This window comes from Ips typographus, linkage group LG3 (genome assembly GCF_016097725.1).
Source record: "Ips typographus isolate SLU linkage group LG3, UJ_Ityp_2.0, whole genome shotgun sequence".
In the NCBI taxonomy this organism is placed as follows: domain Eukaryota; kingdom Metazoa; phylum Arthropoda; class Insecta; order Coleoptera; family Curculionidae; genus Ips; species Ips typographus.
Genome location: NC_138424.1, coordinates 1,841,696 through 1,863,831, shown reverse-complemented (window position 1 = coordinate 1,863,831; position 22,136 = coordinate 1,841,696). Strand labels below are relative to the sequence as shown.

General features: G+C 32.5%; 1 protein-coding gene across 2 annotated transcripts in view; it reads left to right on the top strand.

Annotated features, from left to right (window-relative positions):
- dati (zinc finger protein datilografo) overlaps positions 1 to 22,136 on the top strand; it is a 150,109-nt gene that overhangs the window by 8,598 nt on the left and 119,375 nt on the right. The window contains exon 1 of one of the 2 annotated variants that reach the window (XM_081974615.1): positions 14,163 to 14,507. The exons of the other annotated variant lie outside the window; for it this stretch is intronic. The gene's annotated coding sequence lies outside the window, so the exon portion shown is untranslated. Of the gene's footprint in view, positions 1 to 14,162; positions 14,508 to 22,136 lie in introns of those variants that run through there. 2 annotated transcript variants of the gene reach the window in all.

Sequence of the window (22,136 nt, the reverse complement as noted above, 5' to 3'; positions counted from 1 at the left end):
ATATTGAGTTCAGTTGCTGATTAGGTCCATTTTAATGATGTCACATTTAGGGCTAATATACGTTTTCTAACTACAAATTTTCAGACAGTGATAAGTTGCTTTGTTTCTCAGATATAGGATGTTAAAGTTTAACTTAAAAAAATATTTCAAGTTTCGTATCTTAATTAGAAAATACCTTATAACGCAAAAGTAATGTAGTTTTTTTAATAATATGCCTATTACTTACTAGTTTTGAATAGTGATTCGATTATTATTCACGGCTACTACTCACTGGTTCAGTCTACTCGCGGACACCACCAACATATAGTGAAAATCAAAGTAAAATGCAGTGACGTAACAGTTAATAGAAACATAAATGTTTTGAATGTAATGTTTGTGAACGTTTGCTTCTTCATTGGTCACATTCTTGAACATTTCCTTTTCTCTGGCTACGTACAAGTTCATAAGGTTTTACCTAAACCTTGATTACTTTTCTATTACATTATTACGTCATACTTTGACAGATACATTTGGCTGCCAGTTACAGCTGTCTTTTGTTTTGTTCTAAACCTGATAAGTGTCAAAAAACAACAAAACATACTTGAAAAGTAACAAAATCTGACTGTTTCTGATTTAATTTTAGTTGTAATGCCTATAGTACTCAAATTTAGTATTACCAAAAATGCTATTAAATATGTTGAAATACTGTTATAATTACATATTCATTTATGTCTACTAAAAGTTTCCAGTATCCTATCAGTAAGATTTTTTAAATAAACTGTTACTATTTAATACATAAATACACTAGATAAAATAAGCTTGTTTAATAATAAAAATGACTATTTAAAACCTTAAATACAATAATTGTTGATAAGCAAAAAAGTGCATTTTCGTACAATCGTCCTTGATCCTCAACCTGTTTGGTTTGGGCTTAATCTCGCCAAATATTAATTAGCGCTATTCAATGCACTTTTATCAGCAATTAGCAACAGGAAAAAATTCCCATTTTGCATTGAAACCGACACGAAAAAGCGTTTTTAAACATCCTTGGAAGCTGTTACTGAAAAAGGCGAGAGGTGTCGTAACTGGCGATTAAAAAAGGACAAAAACTATTATATGACGAAATCACCGAGTCGTTTTGATTATTATTACCTGGTATATCTCATTAGACAAAGTTCAGTTATTGTTATTAGCAAATATTCAATACATGCAAATTGAAACCGCTTTTAAAGATTAGACTTTTACTTTTTCAGTAGTAGGTAATGACCTGGTTTCTGTTCGGGTTTTATATGCACTTTAGTTGCATTCGATTATCTCTTAAATTAGAGAAAAAAACATGTGTGCTAGCGAGAGAGAAGAGAAAAAACAAAACAGCAATTAATTTCAATGTCATTTAAGTAATTTTGAATCTCCCTATATAGAGTTAACGCTAGAAGCTGAAATGATAATAATAAGCATAAATGTACAGACACTAAAAATAACATAAAAACAAATCAAAAATTTTATTATTGCTAAAAAAAATTATACAGGGTGTTTTAGAAGCATAAATACACTCTGTATATTTTCTATCATTAGATTGAAAGTGGAGCTAGTTTAAAAATAGCAGTTTGGTACACTCTGTCACTTTTTGCATTATAACTCCTTAGAAAGATCTTTAAAGGCAAAAACGCCTTAATACAATATTATAGAGGATGAAATTTCCTACAACTTTCTTAATTTACACTTTTCAGTAGCTCCTTAAATAACGGAGCTACGGTTTTTTTAAAATCCCGTTACTATTTTTTTAACGTCAAAACGGATCCGGAAGATCACGTGAACGTTTTAAACGTTAAAATATTACTTTAAGGGTCACGTGACCGTTTCTAAGTTTAACTGATGTTTTTTTTTTAAATCACGTGACTATTTTTAGAGTAAAAATGGTCACGAAACGATTTTCAATCATCAAAAGTTTACGTGACAATTTTACGTTTATACTGATATTTTGTGTTTTAAAAATCAAAATAAAACTCATAATGTATTAAGTATAAAATTTAGCACCCGGCGGAAAATAAGTTAAATCCGGCACTGGTAAATAAGAATCATTTTCGTTTATCATTATTTCAGTTTGTTAGGGTCAATACCGTTAATTAGTAAATTAGTTTCAAGCCAAAATCAACCGTATTATGTACATACGTACATTTTAACAGTAATGCCATTTTTACTGTTTTTAATCTAACCTAACCCAAGTTTCAAGTGCGTATTAAATTTCAAAAATAAAACAAGGAAATTAAGGAAAATTTTGAAATGTTTTGAAATGAAATTTTCATTCCGTCCGACAGGGCTATTATTTCATCAAAAATGACACCTATTAAGGCCAATTATCCCTCAGGGCATTATTTTATATAATACCCTCTGACCATTTTTTAAATAAAATCGTTTAGATCTCGAATTTTTATTTTCAAAAAGTCGGACATTAAACATTGAAGACACCACAGGCATTATAGGAAATAATGCCCTTGGTATCTTAATTGCTATTACTTTTCGACGAAGGAATAATGACGTTTTGTTTGATTGAAAATCTCCAAATTCACTTCTTGTAAATAAAGATCATTATCGCTTACCATAATTTCAGTTTTTTAAGGTAAATTGCATTAGTTTGCAAATTTGTTTCAAACTAGTATCCACCTTATGTGTATTTTTAGGAATAGACTGTAACTTTTTTATTTGAACTCCAATAAATTTCGCTAAATCGCCATTGAAAAAAAGGATAAAAAATACTACAAAATGAGCCAAAACTCGCTTTTCTAGCTCTTCATGTTGCCGAGATACTGTATCTCAAAAAGTAGTTAGAAAAGACCCCTAGTACTAGGGGGGTATTACCCCTAATACACCCCTATTTTTTAATTGTTTAGTGTTTTTTTTTGCGCTTATTTTACCTAATCTAAGGTTCTTCGGTATAAATACGCCCATTGGAACCCTTTTGGAGCAAAATAAAAAAACGAAAATTTTGAAAAAAAATGCCATTTTTTCAATTTTCGAAAAGTCCAAGTGGTTATTTCACCTAATTTAAGATTCTTTGGTATAAATATACCTTCTGAAGTGCAGTGGAATGCTTATGGAGCAAAATAAAAAATTTCTAAAATTGCACTTTTGACCAAAAATGTCATTTTTTCCAGTTTTGAAAGGCTGTAACTCTTTTATTTGAACTCCAATAAATTTCGCTAAATCGCTATTAGAAAAAAGATAAAAAATACTATAAAATTAGCCAAAAATTGGCTTCTGTGGCTCTTCACGTTGCCGAGATACTGTATCTCAAAAAGTAGTTAAAATACACCTCCATTCTTTCAATTTTTTTGAAAAATGAAACCTTTTAAATTACTTTTTTTTGCGCTTATTTTACCTAATTTAAGGTTCTTTGGTACCGTTTGCTGTGGATTGGGACCCTTATGAAGCAAAATAAAAATCTGCTGCTTTTTTTGCGCTTATTTCGCCTAATGCAAATTCCTACTGTTGTAAAAGTAAGACCTTTCAGTAATAAGTAAAACGTAGTGAAATTGTACCGGGTGACCCAATAAGACTGTTCCTCCACCATATCTCGGGAACCGTTGGTCGTATGATTTTGGGGTAAAATTTTTTTAGGTAAATCGGCCATGAAGAATTGCTGGAAAATATTTTCAAGTTCTAAAAATGACCACCAGAGGCCGTAACTGCCATTATTTTCTATAAATTTTGCACAACAAACTAGAGTTCTTTTTCCTCATTTTTAAAGCGAACCAAGTTATCTATCATTTTCGTAAAAAATAAATTTCTGTTATTTCAAAAATAAAGATGGCGTGAGGTGTTCAATTATTTTTGCAACAACCTGCTTTAACTTCTTAACGGTTTGAGCAATTTTAACAAATTCGGTATTGTTGAAAAGAGCATTTCTTGGGCAATAAGAATCAACCAAAATATAGTTAATTTAGTTGAATCTTTCTGCGCCAGCCACTTTTGACATAATGACTCAAATTCCAAAAAAATAAAATAAAAAAAAACAAAAGGAATTATATGACTTTTTCTTTATGAAAATGTAGCCAAATAACATCCAAATAGGCCAGTGAAAACCGTTTTTCAAATTCTCGTTCCTAACCTGAAATATTGAGAAAATGAAATATGGTCGAGGAACAGTCTTATTGGGTCACCCAGTACATTTTAATTTAAGTTTTAGATTGTTGAATTTCCTAGACAACACTAAATCCAGAATATTTCCACTTTATAACATTTTTTTTTTAACAGAATCTAATTAACACTCAATAGGTGGGTGGTACTGAGGTACCATGATCGGCCATTTTACATCAAACAGGCACACCGGTAATAAATGTAGCCAAAGTGACTTGCGTTCTTTTAATATAAGCCTAGCCCTGTTGTATTTTATTTCCTATTCAGAGTTCAATCACTGCAAACTGCCTATCTCAGCTTCAACGAAAAAAAATATTGCATCTTATATACATACGGAGTATATAAGATTTGTTTGTGTGACTTTTTTGCGTGTAATCAGATTGAAAATGTGCTCAATACATAAACAAACAGAGCTGGAACAGAAAATGTAAAAATTATGTTTTCTTAAAGAAGTTATTGAACTCTGGGCTGCGAAAATATTATTTTAAGTTCTTTTATTCGCCCAGTTTAAATCAGATACACTTCTTATGCGTACACGAGTGAAATTAGCATGTAGACATCTTATTTTTAGCTACTTTTCAGTTTTAGCCTCTTTTTTTTTCAGGTAGAAAACTCGCATTATTTACTCTAAAGCTTTTATGGTTTTACATAAACTCCCCGGTCATTTACAACAAACAGTTCTCGAGGCTGAAATGTTTACACTAAATGAACCTAAAGAAAGTCGAATTTAAAATAGGAAAATATATTTTAAGATTAGCCTTATATTTTACATTGCGCCGAGCCGCAACGGCGCAAAAAGGCTTGAAAGTGCATATAAAAGAACTTTGAAAGAGTATGTTTCTGGTCGGAAAATAAAACAAGTATAAAATACGTTGACCTACCCTACACAGATTCAGTTAAGTATAGGAGGCTGTGCATGTATACATATAAGTCAGGGGCGGTACCAAAAATTCACCCAAAATGGTACTGAGGTACCAGCTTGATCAGTTGAACTGATTTGTACTACTACAAGGGGGAAACAACCCTTTGTACCGAAAAGTACAAATTGTAACTAAATCAGTTAGAAAAATTGTTAAAAGCAAAAAAACAAAATTTTAATGGAGAACCCGTAAAATGTTACTAAATTTTAGAATTAATTGCAATTATGACAAAACAGAGGGGTGAGAAAAAAATTGAAGGTACTTTGGTACGCCACTGGGTTCCCGCCCGATCGGCTCGTGTGTGGGAGAGAGACAAAGCTAAGCTCTCGAGTCGATGACCCCCCCGTTTCTTTCTGCAGCGCTTTATTTGCATGTCGTTTTTTTCTATCTTATTGCGTTCTTTTACAGCCTACTTTAACTGAAATAACTCAACTTAAGATAGGTTATGGTAGTTTGGAATTTATTTTTACGGCCGCGAGATTTTTTTTTTACTTTTTAGTCTCGTTTTTTACGACTCGTCCCGTTTTATAAAGTACCGTGTCGCCTTATTAGAAATAATCACCACTTGTTGGTTCTGGTGGTTCACTACTGTCTTTTTTCTGTAACCTTAAAAAATTATTTTAGTAGTTAAAACTGCAAAAAGTACAGAATGAAGAATATACTTAAAAATAGGTAAATATTGTATCAATCAATCAAAAAAGTACCTTTTGACAAAGTCCTGAAAACACATACAAAAACAGCAAGAACATACATAATTATTACACTGCACATACAATATGAATCACACATAATTACACCTTACAATTATTAAAATAAAAACAAAACAAAAAGGCAGTTACCCTGTATAAGAGAGGAGAAAGAGGATGAAAAACACAAACAGTGCTGCTTGGTCAATTTATGGCAGAACAAGGCGCCTTAAGAACTGGAGTAGAATTCGTCCAGAGAATAGTACGCTCCTTCAAGCAAAAACCTCTCAGCCTCACGCCCAAATCCATGCGCAGATGGCTGGCCTCTCACGTGGAGAGGAAGGTTATTGAAAAGTCTCTTGCCACCGTAAATAAGCGACGACTTAATCTTATCCGTGTGAGGAACGGGAAGCCTCAAAACGAATCTACTGCGAGTCAGGACAACTGACCCCCAAACTTGCCACGGACAAGACAAATCGTCTCTAAGATGAAAATGTAGCACAAGGTGAGGATACCATGTTCAATGAAGAGGGGCATACATGAGGCCCTGTATCCAACACGACCCAAGCACCTCAATGCTCGCTTCTGCAGGAGAAACACAGAATTGAAGCGGCTTCGAGAACAAACACACCGGACTTGTAAAGAGGAATAACCTGAGCTCCCTTAAGACATGATGGGAAAACTGCCTTAGAAAAGGCTGATTGCATCGGCGAGAACAGATAAAACATTGTCAGGTAGCGCAGAAACAACCCTCATAGAAATTCCATCAAATCCGGCACAATTTGAGAGTTTAAAAAATTTCAGTACGTCAGCAAGCTCGTGCGCGCTTGTGTAAAACATTTTTTTTTTCGCTGCGATGGTATATCAGAAGTATCTACTAGAATAGTTCTTGCAGCACATTTCAAGGGCTGAAAGTAGAAGGTTACGCTCGATCAAAGGTCCTTCTTTCGGCCCACGGTACGTAAAACGTTTTACGCACAAATGATAGTTGGTAAAGCTTACAGTTTTACTTTCAACCCGTTGTCGACGACGAAAAGATTTCTTGTAACACGGTCATTATGAAACTATTATTTGTGGATAATTATGCTTTTTAAGGGCTTTTTAATGTCAACTTTCAAAAATTCTCAAATTGCTGAAAATGTTTTAAAACATAACAAAACCACTGATTTTGGAAGGATGATTTCAATTTGATCAATGAGGAGGAGAGTAAAATAAAAGACGTGAAACCATCAACCTGTAAATTGGTATTCAATATCAGTCAGTGAAAGCTTAATTGTGACGTATCCGCCAAAATAACTGAATTTAAAGCGATTACAAAAGCATTTTTAATGGAAAATCAAGTGTTTGCTAAATTACTATGTCAGAACTGTAATTTTTACACTAAATACTGTCAATTTACATACTGAAAGTCAGTAAAACTATAAAGAACATTAACTTACTTTACTATACTCATATTTTTCCAGTTGTGATTCTTGGATAAACTCCGTCATTAAAGTGACGTCTGACAAAGTCACTGTGCTGGGATGTATCTTATATTTGTGTATGTTTTGTTCTTAAATAGTCCAGTAGTATACACTGTGTCCCGTGCTTATCATATTTCCTATCCCATAACCTAAAAAATACAGTCAAGGAGGAAAGCGCTGGCAAACGATAACGATTCAAAGGACAGCTCGCGACAAAATCGCCTTTAAATCACATTTGTAATGACCTGATCACATTTTTAAGCACATTTTTGAAATCCTCATTAAATTTCCTATCCAATAACCTAAAAAAACACTACAAAATTCGGTACACTCAAGGAGGAAATTGCTGTCGAAATTTAAACTGAAAAAATAACGGTTTAAAGGACAGTCTGCGACAAAATTGTCTGTAAAACCCATTTGTAATGACCTGATCACATTTTTTAAGCACATTTTTGAAACCCTCATTAAACTTACAATCTCATAACTTAAAAAAACAATTAAAAATTCGGTACAGTCCAGGAGGAAAGCGCTGTCAAAGTTTGAACTGGAGAAATAACGGTTTAAAGGACAGTCTGCAACAAAATCGCCTGTAAATCCCACTTGTAATGACCTGATCACATTTTTAAGCACATTTTTGAAATCCTCATTAAATTTCCTATCCAATAACCTAAAAAAACACTAAAAAATTCGGTACAGTCAAGGAGGAAATTGCTGTCGAAATTTAAACTGAAAAAATAACGGTTTAAAGGACAGTCTGCGACAAAATTGTCTGTAAAACCCATTTGTAATGACCTGATCACATTTTTAAGCACATTTTTGAAATCCTCATTAAATTTACTATCTCATAACCTAAAAACACAGTCAAAAATTCGGTACAGTCAAGGAGTAAAGCGCTGTCAAAGTTTGAACTGAAAAAATAACGGTTTAAAGGTCAGCTTGCGACAAAATCGCCTGTAAATCCCACTTGTAATAACCTGATCACATTTTTAAGCACATTTTTGAAATCCTCATTAAATTTCCTATCCAATAACCTAAAAAAACACTAAAAAATTCTGTACAGTCAAGGAGGAAATTGCTGTCAAAATTTGAACTGAAAAAATAACGGTTTAAAGGACAGTCCGCAACAAAATCGCCTGTAAATCCCACTTGTAATGACCTGATCACATTTTTAAGCACATTTTTGAAATCCTCATTAAATTTCCTATCCAATAACCTAAAAAAAACAGTAAAAAATTCGGTACAGTTAAGGAGGAAATTGCTGTCAAAATTTGAACTAAAAAAATAACAGTTTAAAGGACAGTCTGCAACAAAATCGCCTGTAAATCCTACTTGTAATGACCTGATCACATTTTTAAGCACATTTTTGAAACCATCATTAAATTTACTATCTCATGACCTAAAAAAACAATCAAAAATTCGGTACAGTCCAGGAGGAAAGCGCTGTCAAAGTTTGAACTGGAGAAATAACGGTTTAAAGGACAGTCTGCGACAAAATTGCCTGTTAAAATTAAATTTGATGATTGAAATAGTCACGTGACCATTTGCACCTTAAAAAGAGTCTCGTAACTTTGAAAATGTTAGTTTTAATTTTAAAACGGTCACGTGACCCTTATAATAATACCTAAATAATATTTTCACATTTACAACGGTCACACTTTTTAAGACTAACTCCATTTTGGCTGAGCTTTGTGATTTCAAGAGTTACAGAAAAGTTGTTCACTTTGACACGCATGAGTTAAGTGTCATACACGTCAATTGATGCCAACTGTCAGTGAGGATGACAATCAAAAGAAATGTTTTGTTTACGTTCAAGATTAGCTGCAGTTGGTTTATTTCATTACCCACGCTGAAGATTGTCTGTGATTGGTCTATTTCATATCTCACATTTGCGGAAAGTCTAGGATTCCATATTCGTTCAGCCGGTGGCAATTGCCTACTTATCCGTTCTCTAAACTGTTAAGGAACGAACGAATATCCCTGTAGGAATAGAAAAAAGTATTAACGGAATATTAACGTAATTTGAGCTACTATAAAGGAAAAAAAATCGACAGGTTTAATACTAAAAATGGTAAAAGCGCCGTATTAAATACACGAAACAGTTTGACACCGAGTGTAAAGGTCTCGGGTTCAAATACCGTGTGTTTGCCTTTTTCCTGTTCTTTTATCTTCTTTTTGTTTTAATGGCGAGCGCGCACCGCTTGCTCCGACTGAGATTAATAGGGAGTTTATATATTATAAATGGTATCTTATTCTTAAAGCTCATTATTTTCTTCCAGTATGATATCTGACCAATCCTTACAATTATCTTTAGTGCTCGATGCAATATATATAAAATCTCTTCCTGTATCGGTCGTTCTTCGTCGATGCTTATTGGATATAGAGTACACGCGGTATACCAAGCTCAGCTGGAGGTATTTTTGCTCGAATAGACTTGGTGAGAGTGTAATTTAGTTTTGGTGCTAATTGAGCCAAAAAAAACAACACTTTTTAGCCTGGAAAAAGGTGACAACACTTTTTATCTCGTTCTACCTAATTGAGGAGTGTTTGCCTACAACTTAAGATAAGGCTAATTTGCGAACAAATGACTTCGACGGCAATCTTCATTATCACTAAATCAACAAAAAAATTGTTTACCCTAACTTTATCACCTGTGAAAAAATTCCACGGAAACCAATTCAAAAGTGAAAGAAAACGTATTAAACTTAGCAGAGATTACCATCTTTATAATTATTTCCAATCGTATATAACACCATCTGAGTAATTATTATATTCTCAAAAAAAGAATTTTTTCATTTAAAAAAAAAACAAAAATGAAAGAATCTTCTCAGTATGTGATATACAGTGTGTCCCAAATTGGTTCTATATGTATTGGGATCTCGGTAACCGTAAGAGCTACACAGTCGGTTAAATTGGGAAAGTATTAGAGAATGCATGTGAAACTTATTCCCGGTTTCCAAATTAAAATATCTTTCTCAGTTTTCCGGAAAATTGAAAAAACGTGACTATTAGTGCATTGTAGCTTTGGTTATATCTCCTCTAGTAAAATTGACCGCACTGTATGTACAGGGTGATTTTTGAATTTTTCCACCGGATTTTAACAAACAATTCCAAGATACGAATTTTGTAGATATTTGTGTCTGTTTTGTTTTTAGATAGTCCAGTAGTATACGGGGAGTCCCATGCTCATAATATTTCCTATCCCATAACCTAAAAAAATACAGTCAAGGAGGAAAGCGCTGTCAAAGTTTGAACTGGAGAAATAATGGTTTAAGTGACATCTTGCGACAAAATCGCCTGTAAATCCCACTTGTAGTGACCGGATCACATTTTTAAGCACATTTTTGAAATCCTCATTAAATTTCTTATCCAGTAACCTAAGAAAAAATAAAAAATTTGGTACTATCAAGGAGGAAATTGCTGTCAAAGTTTGAACTGGAGAAATAACGGTTTAAGTGACATCTTGCGACAAAATCGCCTGTAAATCCCACTTGTAGTGACCGGATCACATTTTTAAGCACATTTTTGAAATCCTCATTAAATTTCTTATCCAGTAACCTAAAAAAACAATCAAAAATGTTGTACTATCGAGGAGGAAATTGCTGTCAAAGTTTGAACTGGGGAAATAACGGTTTAAAGGACAGCCTGCGACAAAATCGCCTGTAAAACACATTTGTAGTGACCGAATCACCTTTTTAAGCACATTTTTGAAATCCACACTAATTTTTCTATCCAGTAACCTAAAAAAACAATCAAAAATTTGGTACAATCAAGGAGGAAATTGATGTCAAAGTTTGAACTTGAGAAATAACGGTTTAAAGGACAGTCTGCGACAAAATCGCCTGTAAAACACATTTGTAGTGACCGAATCACCTTTTTAAGCACATTTTTGAAATCCTCACTAATTTTCCTATCCAGTAACCTAAAAAAACAATCAAAAATTTGGTACAATCAAGGAGGAAATTGATGTCAAAGTTTGAACTTGAGAAATAACGGTTTAAAGGACAGTCTGAGACAAAATCGCCTGTAAAACACATTTGTAGTGACCAGATCACATTTTTAAGCACATTTTTGAAATCCTCATTAAATTTCTTATCCAATAACCTAAAATAACAATAAAAAATTTGGTAGAATCAAGGAGGAAAGCGCTGTCAAAGTTTGAACTTGAGAAATAACGGTTTAAAGGACAGTCTGCGACAAAATCGCCTGTAAAACACATTTGTAGTGACCGAATCACCTTTTTAAGCACATTTCTGATATCCTCACTAATTTTCCTATCCAATAACCTGAAAAAACAATCAAAAATTTGGTACAATCAAGGAAGAAATTGTTGTCAAAATTTGAACTGGAAAAATAACGGTTTAAAGGACAGTCTGCGATAAAATCGCCTGTCAATGTGAGCTTTTAGAGATTATGGCATTTTCACTTTGCCATTTTTAAACTGCTAACTGACAAATTTCCTAGAAGTTTTTAACAGTTTTACCTTCACTCTCCAATGCAATTTTTCGCACTCATAACGTCATTTTAATGTTGTTTGATCTTCAATATAGTAAGAAGTTTTATTGCCAGAAGTATGTTTCAATTCATAAACCAAGTTTTCTTGACACAATTTGTCTTATTAGAACTTTGTTCTTTTTTTGAAAATTGGAACTTATTTAGGCTTTACCTGATGGTTTTCAAAAATCACATTTTTTTTATACGATTCTGAAAAAACAGCCACCACCTTTTCTCTGTATGTAAATTATCAGTCATTACCATTTACCACAAGAGTGCTTCCTGTTGTATGTACACAATTTGGCACTTAATTTTTGAGTCTTGAGCAATGCAAACTTACATCGTAAGTGAAGTAATTTTGGTTTTCTGGTGCGCCAGATGCCCGACTAAAAATTACATAATGAACTTGGGATGTTTGAGCAAAAAAATTGGCATGGGAATTTGTGTCGCAAATAAGAACAATACTTCAATGTTTTACACGCCTCCTGGCCTGGCCTGTACAATTAAACACGCTACTTTTTTCCATCACGGTTTAATAATTTTCACGCAATTATAGTTTCTACAAAATGGCGGTATATTGTAAAGTGAAAATTGTAGCATTATAGGTGCTAAAATTAGCAGTTTTTTAAGCGCATTTTTATATAACTTTAATTATTATTTGAAGTGCATTAACCATCAGGTGTCTGTTATTATTTCAAAACATGTGTCATTTTAATAGAAATTGACTGGAAGATGGAAACAGAGAGAGGGTAATAACTTTATTTACGAGCCATAATACACTAGTACAATGTAGTACACATTATTTCCAAGAAATTACCTAAATATAGGCTAATGTGTGCTTAAAATTATAAAATAGTACTCTTTTATTCGTATGAATTATTTTTTACAAAAAATGTTGACGAATTAGTGACTCAAAATAACCATAAAAATACATTTTTTTTACTATTAACTTTAACTATTGAAAATATGTTACTTTTACCATTTTTTGCAATTTTTTTAACAAAATCAGTGATTTTCAAAATGTTTTATTTTGTAATGAACAGCTCAGAAATTTTCAAACTTTTTTTTAAGAGATTCTAATAAATTTGTTCACAAAATGAAACATTTTGTAGTAATTTTGATACAGTTCAAAGCAAATTTTATCAGAAGTTATTAAACTTTGGTAGCAGTTGTCTGACTGGTTCACTTTAAAAGTCACGTGGTTTTCAAAGTATTAGTTCCAACTGAAAAACGGTCACGTGACCGTCCAAATAACATTTTGACATTTAAAACTGTCACGCGACATTATCAATTCCATCCAGAATTTTTACCTTAAAAAATATCAGTTTTTAACTTAAAAACGGTCATGTGACTTTTCAAACACGATTTTGCCATTTAAAACAGTCACGTGACTTTTAAGATCCTGTTTTGAAGAAATTTTTGAAAAAATTTAAACAGGAAAACGACTGCATGACCCTTCAAATAATATTTTGACATTTAAAACTGTCACGTGACTTTTATTAAAATTAAATTTGATGATTGAAATAGTCACGTGACCATTTGCACCTTAAAAAGAGTCCCGTAACTTTGAGAATATTAGTTTTAATTTTAAAACATCACGTGACCCTTATAATAATACCTAAATAATATTTTGACATTTACAACGGTCACACTTTTTTATACTAACTCCATTTCGATTGAGCGGAGCTTTGTTATTTCAAGAGCTACAAAAAAGTTTAAATAAGAAAAGTTGTAGAAAATTTCATCCTCTACCAGATTGTATGAAGGTATTTTTGTAATTAAGGGCCTTTTTAAGGAGTTACAAAGCAAATAGTTTGTAGGATGCACCAAACTAGTTTTTTTTACCTAACTAAGGATGTTTGTTTCACGCTTTTTTCGTCATTATGCTCCAGATTATTTGTAGTTTCAAATACCTACTAGAAAGAAGGTTTTTCAGAAAGCTTGAAGTGCTAAAAAAATTAAAATTTAAAATAAATTTTTTAAACTTTGATCTAATGATTCCATAGTATAATGAAGACATTAAATTGCAACTCTACTGGATTTTAAGATTTTTAAAGAAGTAAATTAAAAGGCAAATTGCAAACGATCAAATTAATAGGTAGTGGAATATGCAACGAAGACTGAGGAACGTTTTAATCGAACCAATCTGGTATTTTTTCTATTAATTGAGGCAAAAATGAGTAAAATCAGGAAGTAATTACGAAACCATCTCCCAGTTCGCGTATATAGAAATGTGTGCGAATCGCCGGGTACCACCGTCTGCTCTTAATTAAATTTCATCGATAGCACACATCCTCTCGGGCGTACCGAGGGTACCAGTACCACTTCTAAGGCCAGCTGGAAAAAAAGGCCCCGGTACGGCTTAAAGCGTTCGTACCGAAACGCATAATGCCTTTCTTATGCAATTTCGAACCCCCACCTAAACGGCACCGAGGCACCGCCTTCGATATTTCCAAGTGCGCTTTCTTATGTGTCTAAGATTCTCTCGGCTCGCCTAATCCTAGAATTCGCCAATATTACATTTGAAAATGTTCAATTTTCACTCGGGACGTCTCGCCCACGCAATTTTCGCCACGATCCGGCTACAAAATTGACTTTCCCGGGGAAAAAAAACAGGAAAAAAAAATCAGTGTGTTTACAAAACGGTCGTGTGGTAGTACCCCCCTCTTGCCGATTTTCGTTTGTTTTTCTCCTCGGGTACCGGGTGGATTTTTCACGCGCTCGCGGAAAACAAATGAGTGTCAATCGATTGTTTTGTGAGGTTATGTGACCGCTAAAAGTTTCAAACACTGGATGTTTAGGAAGGACCGTTATTACGTTTTTAAATGCATGTAGGTATTTTCACCCTCATAATAAAAACTACAATAATTTGTGATTATAGAAAACAATTTTAGTAGTAGGTAGTTTTTATTATGTTTTTTAATTCACTTAAATTAAATTATTGACTCTATCGAAAACTATTGATAGAGGGCGCTAACGGCATTAATTTGATACCATTAGCGCAAACAAAACTGGTTTATTACTTTATCTTTTCTACTGTTTAACGAATTCCTTGACTTTCCAATGAATCCCACGCACAAAGGTTTCGCTATTTTGTGAAAGCCACTTTTTTATTTTTAGAGCCACCCGGTTTTTTTTGCGAAATTTTATGAGATCTTTGTGGGACAGTGAGCCAAAAACGATGGAAAGAATATGAGTCAAAGAGTTATTTTTATATTTTATTATCACTTTTTTTCAAGTCATCCTGTATTATTTAGAAATACTTGTTTAAAAATTCATGATGGAATACAGAGTGTTCAAACTATCTGCTGTAAAAATTCGTTCCATTAAGCTATAAATTATGTAGGTATTCTAGAATCAGATGTAGCTTTAACTGCATTAATCAGTACCTGTGTTCTCTATGTTTCTTCCTAAGTTCTACATTTAGATTATTTTAAGATTTGCAGTCTTTTATTTACTTATTTTAAGTATATTTTGCTTCTAAACTACATGGTACAATACAAATATTGGTACTAGAAAATACTACTTTTTGTTTAATAAAAATGGTTTTAACACCATTCAGCAGCTTTATACCCTCAAAATGAATAATATACAGTGTGTTTTATTACAATACCAAGTTTCGTCATGATCTGATCATCAGGAGTGCGGCTGCCTAATTCAACACAATGCAAAGTGTAAAATGTAAACATTTCTGTTGAAGATCAACTTAATTCAAAAATTCACCCTGTAATAAGAATATGAGAGAAAACTGAAGTTTTAAGAATTGATAGAAAAAGGTACGTTTTTGTTTACTGATGGGCCTAGTTTCGACGTGATCGGTTCATCAGAAGCGGGGCTATGTTTTGTTTAATAGGAGAAGAAATTCAAAGAGAGGAATGTGACTATTTCTTGATTGCAATAGCATTAATTGAAAAACCTTGACTATACAAAGTGGCACGAAAAACTGAAATTTCCAGAATTAATTTAAAAAATGTTTTACCAAAACGCCTAGTTTCTACATCTCACTTTAAAAAATTTCACGTGATCCTTCAAATAATATTTTGACAATTAAAACAGTCACGTGGCTATTTTTAATTAAAAAGAGTCACGTGATCCTCCTAATAACATTTTGAAATTTAAAACGGTTATGAGTTCCATTTTGTTGACCGAATTTGACGAATTGAAACTGTCACGTGACCATTTAAAAAAAGTCACGTGACTTTAAAAAAATCAGGTAGAACCTAAAAACGGTCACGTGACGTTTCAAATACGATTCAGCCAATTAAAAGAGTCACATGACCTTTAGGATTCGGTTATAAGGTTATAACAATATAACTTATGAAACATGAAATTGTTATGAGAATCAAAAAATATAATAACATACAGGGTTGTTTATTTAAAATATAAGTACCTCAGAAGTGAAAATAATTTATATGTGGAGGCCCAACGCAAATACTAATCCTCAAAATTGTTCCAAAAATCGATTTTTTTTAATAATTGATTTTCTAGTCTGCTACTATAGAAACACACACACAAAATGATAGAAATCAAGAATGGAAATAAATTTCGGCTATTTCTGCATTTTTAAACCACTTTAGTGTCGATTTCAGCATGACTCCAAAACCATCTAAACTTGACCAAATTTTGAGAAAAAGTCAAAAGTGAAAAAAAAATCAAAACTGTTTTCAAGATGTTCTAGAAGACTCTCGAAGGTTCTAAAACGTTTCAGGTGACTCTACAACGTTCTGGCTAGTTTTAAAAGCTTCCTCAAAGATCTGAAAGGTTTTGGAAAGTTGCCAAATGCTCTAATAATATTCTGACAAGTTCTAGAAGCTTCTACGGCTACTTTTAGAAGCTTCATCAATGATCTGTAAGGTTTTCGAATGTTTCAGAAGGCTCTACAACGTTCTGCCAACTTTTAAAATCTTCTGCAAAGTTTTGGAACGTTTTGGCAAGCTCTAGAAGCTTCTTTAACGTTCTGGAAGAGTTTGGAACGTTTCCAAAGGCATTAGAACGATCTGATAAGCTCTAGAAACTTCTTCTTAAATCTGGAAAGTTGCCAAAAGCTGTATAATATTCTGTCAAGTTCTAGAAGCTTCTGCAAAAACCTACAAATTTTGGAAACTTTGCCAAAGGCTCTAAAACGTTCTGACTTGTTAATAGAATGATAGATCTGGAAGGTTTTGAACTGTTTGCAAAAGACTCTAAGAAGAAGAAAATATAAGCACGTTATATCACTGCCGGCCTAACCGCCATATCAAAAATATTTCAAATGTCAATATGGCCGCTGGAGGACATCTTTGAGTGACGTTTGAACCTTCCAAACGGTTTTTTTTGTTTGCCATCATAATTTGATTGACACAGTCGTATATTTGCAGCAATCATTTTCTTAGGTTAAGTTGGATCCTAGAAACTCAATTATTATACAGGGTTAGGTTAAAAATTGAAACATTTCGTAATTTTTAAAGTCTCCTAAAGTTGTTAATATTGACTGCACTTCGTACAAATAATTCTGTATTTTTTTTTACTCGCGTTTGGTTAAATAAACGATAAACTGCTAAATTTAACTAATTTCGATCAATAAAACCTAAAAAAACTATAACTCTTTGAAAAACCGCTAACAAATCTGGAAATTACGGACCTGCTGTTAACTGTAAAAACTGTGAGTTACCAAATACGAGGCTGTACTCAAAAAAATCGTTAAATAAGACAATTAACAATTAAATGATATAACTTTGGAAGAAGATGGAAGTTTTGTATTTTTTCAATTTACAATGTTCTGCATAGTAGGAATTTGATTTTGTGGCAAGTGACGTAATTTTACTTTAGTTTGGTTTTGCCTATAAGTTAATTTGTTCCACATAACACATATACAGGATAAAACCGTCTGTAGGCTTTGTATAGAATGTGAGCAAAAACAACTGACAATGGTAGGTTCCTGTCACATTCTAAATACTCACTCTGGCCTGTATATAAAAGAAAAACATATTTGCACTTAATCTCCGTTGAGCTTGGTTTGGAATATTGCCTAACCATAACCTAACAAATTTCCGGTTACTAACCAACAAAAATGGGATCCCATTTATCGTAAAAGACCCCGAGAAAAAAGAGAAAATATTAGAAGCCCACTCGAAAGATAACCGACTATCCGTCCAACTAACCAAACGTGGTGCCCGTTGAAAAAATGGGCGGAGCAAAAATAAAAATCTAGAAAAAATTATTGGCCGGATTTTTTCGGGGCCATCCAACATGGCCGGATAAATATCGTCTATTTTTATCAAATATTTGGCCAACTAAATTCGTGTCGTCCGCGCCATCGTTATCTTTTTTTTTTTCGGGTTTAGGTTACTTGGATTTGTCGAGCATGTGTCGTCCAAATGATTACTGAACTTAGGATAGTACCGCTGGTACTGGAAAGAATCAGTTGAACGTTTTTACTGGGTGTGTGATTTACAGATTATGTTTGGTATGTTCAAATATAATTTATAATTTCATTTATCTTAAACACCCTGTATATAATAATTGTCTGACTTTTTCTCATTTTCTAGTTTAGATCTGTTTTGTTTGTCTTTGTATTCTTTATTCTTGGATTTTTATTTACTTTTTTTTTGCATGGTAAAAACCAGAAAAAAGTGTCTTCTAAATTTATTGCAATGAAGAAAATTTGTTGTTTTATAAACATATTATTGTTTATCAACAATTTGGCTACTCAAAAAATTTAAGAAAAGTATTACAAAAACAATGAAATTTTAATTCTGAAAAGAAAATAAAATCAAAATTCCTTCTAAACGTGTTAGTTTGATATTTTTTAAAATTAGCAAAATAGTATATCTGTTTTCTTACTAAGTAAAATATTCTAGTTAAAAAAAATATAAAAAATCCTCTAACCTAACCTAAAATAACATGTTTTTGGGTCTTGAATGTCTCTTCAACTTTACGAGATAATGAATTTCCAAAATAACTAATTTCAGTTAATTATTGTTGCCAAATTGACCATTTTTCCAGGTTAAAATTAAATTTCACCAACGTTGTCAAACTAACCATCATAGTAACCAATTTTTTCAATGTTGTCAAACCGACTCTTTTCTTTAGTAACAGAGATTCAGTATCTCGGTAACATGAAGAGCTAATGAGGCGAGTTTTGGCTTATTTTGTAGTATATTTTATCCCTTTTCTAATAGCAATTTAGTCAAATTGATAGAAAGTCGAATAAAAAAGCTACCACCATTTAAAAATGACATTTTTGTTTTTTTTTTGTTTTGCCCCAGAAGGGCACACCAACGGGCCTTAAATTAGGTAAAATATAATATAAATGCAATGTTGCCAAGCTGACTACTTGTCTAATTTAATAACAAATTGTAGCAATGTTGTCTAACTGACCTTTTTCCTAATTTAGTGCAATCTATTTTGCTCAATTTGGTTCTGGAACTATGACACTCCAAAATGTCATTTTTTAAACGTCCAATATCTCGAAAACAGTTGAATACAGATATATATAGGTTATGACACGTGAAATTAAATCGTTAAAAGAATCTAAAAATATAATAATATACAGAGCGAGATACAGAGTGTTTCATTTAGTAGCAATTTCGGGTAAATAAGGTGGGAGTTCAAAAGTGAAAACATTTTAGATGTTGAGCCCCTGAAATTTTCAGTTTTTAAATTATCGATAGCGATGAGACACCCTGTATAATAAGTATTTGAACCAGTTACAGCAATTTTACAAGATGTCTAAATATTGTGTACCTACACAAATCAAAAACAGAGTTAAGTTTGGTTAGAGTGTGTTCTCAAAAATTGCCCTTTTTCTGAATTTTAATTTTAAATTGAAATTTTAAATTTGAGCACTTTTCTGGCTAAAAGTCACGTGACTTAGTTCTGTTTCTAGCTTCAATTTTCACTTATTTTTTTTTAAACGTAAATTTTTGCTACTTTAATTTTGCTTGAAAAAATGCTTAAAAAGAAGTTTTTTCGTGCAATTAATCATTTAATTGAAATTATTACTCTTCAGTGCTAATATCAATTTTGCATAAAAACCTTAAATATCTCCGAAACTTCTGAAGTGTTTTTCTTTAAAATTAGCAAGTTTCTACATAAAGTGACTATAAAACCTATTTGATTTGTAGTGTTTGTCTAAGTAGATGAAATGGAAAAAATGTTCCAAAATATGTTTTATTAACGGATAAAAATAGAAACTTGTTGTCAGAAAGATAAAAATAAGATCTGTGATTAAATGATAAAAAAAAACTTAATACTGCAGTAAAGTACTAATCTGATCTCAAACCGAAAAGTGACAACATAACCAAACTTATAATAGCTATTTCTAGGTGATTATTATTGCAAAAAAAAATGTTAGTGGTGAAAAACTGACTTATATCAAACATTCAGAAGAGTAATTTATAAAATGCACGCGCTTACGTTATTTGGAATCTTTCAAATAAACGAATGCAAAATTTCATTTTTGACCCGTCAGACCTTTCTCATCAATTTCTCTAAAAATAGTTTACTTTTGCCCGAACCGATTTTCTACCCGAATATAAACATTTTTCGAAAAAGATTCCGATTGACGGACACCTAAAGCAAATATTTTTCCAATTTTAATCGTTCTTGCAATGGAAATAAAGACATTACAGGGTAATAATAATATAACAGATGTGGGGGGAAAAAAAGTGGGCTCATTAAACGCAAACGCGCCTTATTATACTAAATAGCTCAATTATCAAGATTCCAATGGCGGCGGTTCAGAGTTGGCTTGTAAAGGTGCAAGAACACATGCAAATCGATCGAGCTTTCCAATAATAATTTTTTTCACTTGTTGAAATATAAATTACGGCTTAATTATGCGCGTAGACCGGTTGTCGAATGAAAAAGCTGAATGGAGAAAAAGGCTTTTTCCTTGTTCTGGTGCATCGAGGAAAAATCCAAACTCGATCGTGAGAAAGTTACTTTAATTATCAATAATTAGAAATCCAGGTATTTATTTTTTTCTGATAACTTACGTTCGGATAATGTTAGTAATAAGGAGGTTTAGCACATCTTTATTAGCCATTTTGTATTTCAGTAATATCGTGTTATACTTACGCTGTAAAACTACCTATTTTTAATATTGTGTGAAATTTTTAGGTTTACTGGAACATCTAATGAAACATGACAGGATAGACAAACACAGGATTGACTTGTCACATGACTAATGCAGTGGATAATTAGTGTCTACTAGTCACATCAGAAGTTATGTGACGTGTTTAAAAGTGACACTTTGTATGATGTAACACGATTGGTCGACGTTTTGTACCTTTATTTTTACACTTTTGGTGAGAGTTTATTTTCTCATCATTTGTCAGATTGACTGGTGTATAGAAAGTGCATCTAATTATAGTAATAATTAATCAAAATCAGAAATAGTCAAGTCAATAAAGCCTATATTCGTTTAACATTGACGGTAGGTATAACGGTAAATCTAGTTAAGAAACCAAAATGTTTCATGCTAATTTCGACTTTATGTTAAACATGGTCAGAGGGTTAAAAGTGACATTTATCTAATGACAGACTGTGAAACTTCCAGGGATGAGTTGAGCAGCTTTTTACGAACATTTTTGCTCTTTTTCAAATGTTTTGTAACTTTCACTGTTTTGGAGTTATTTAGCAAAAACTAGTTAGGTGCAACACATTTTCAAATCAGTTGAAATTGTGGTTTGAAATTTGAACACCCTGTAACTCGGTTATTTTCGGGAGTTCAGGAAGTTTGAACCACTCAAATTAACCGTCTTGAGCTCTTCTTTCCAATGGTATAAAGCAAAAAATTCCATCTGAAAGATTACGTACAGGATGACCAAAAATAGTCAATCACCATAATTTGTATGCACACCCTGTATGCTGGAAGCAAAAACGGCCCTGCCAACTTACGGTGCTGAGTTAAGGAGTTGTTTAGAAACATTTTTGGTCTCTTGCAATTTTTTTGTAACATTCACCGTTTTCGAGTTATTTAGCAAAAACTGGTTTGGTGCAACAAATTTTCAAATCAGTTGAAATTGTGGTTGGAAATTTGAACACCCTGTAACTTAGTTATTTTTGGGAGTTTATGGTGGTTCAACCACTTAAAAGAACCGCTTTGAGCTCCTCTTTCCAGTAGTGTAGAGTAAAAAATTATATCTTAAAAATCTCTTATATATTTTTCGTAACTTTCACCGTTTTCGAGTTATTTAGCAAAAACTGGTTTGATGGTGCAACAAATATTATTGTGGTCTGAAATTTGAACACAGTTTAAAGGAAACGCCTGTAAAACCGCTTGTAGTAAGAAAATGATTGTTTTAAGCACATTTTTGGAATTCTCATTAAGTTTTCTATTCAAGAACTTGAAAAAATCCTTCAAAATTTGAAATAGTCAGGAAGAAAAGCGGTGTCAACATTTGAACTGCTAGAAACTCAGTATTTGTAGTTTACTAGTAATTTACTGGTAATTTACCGGTCAAAATTTCCTAGTA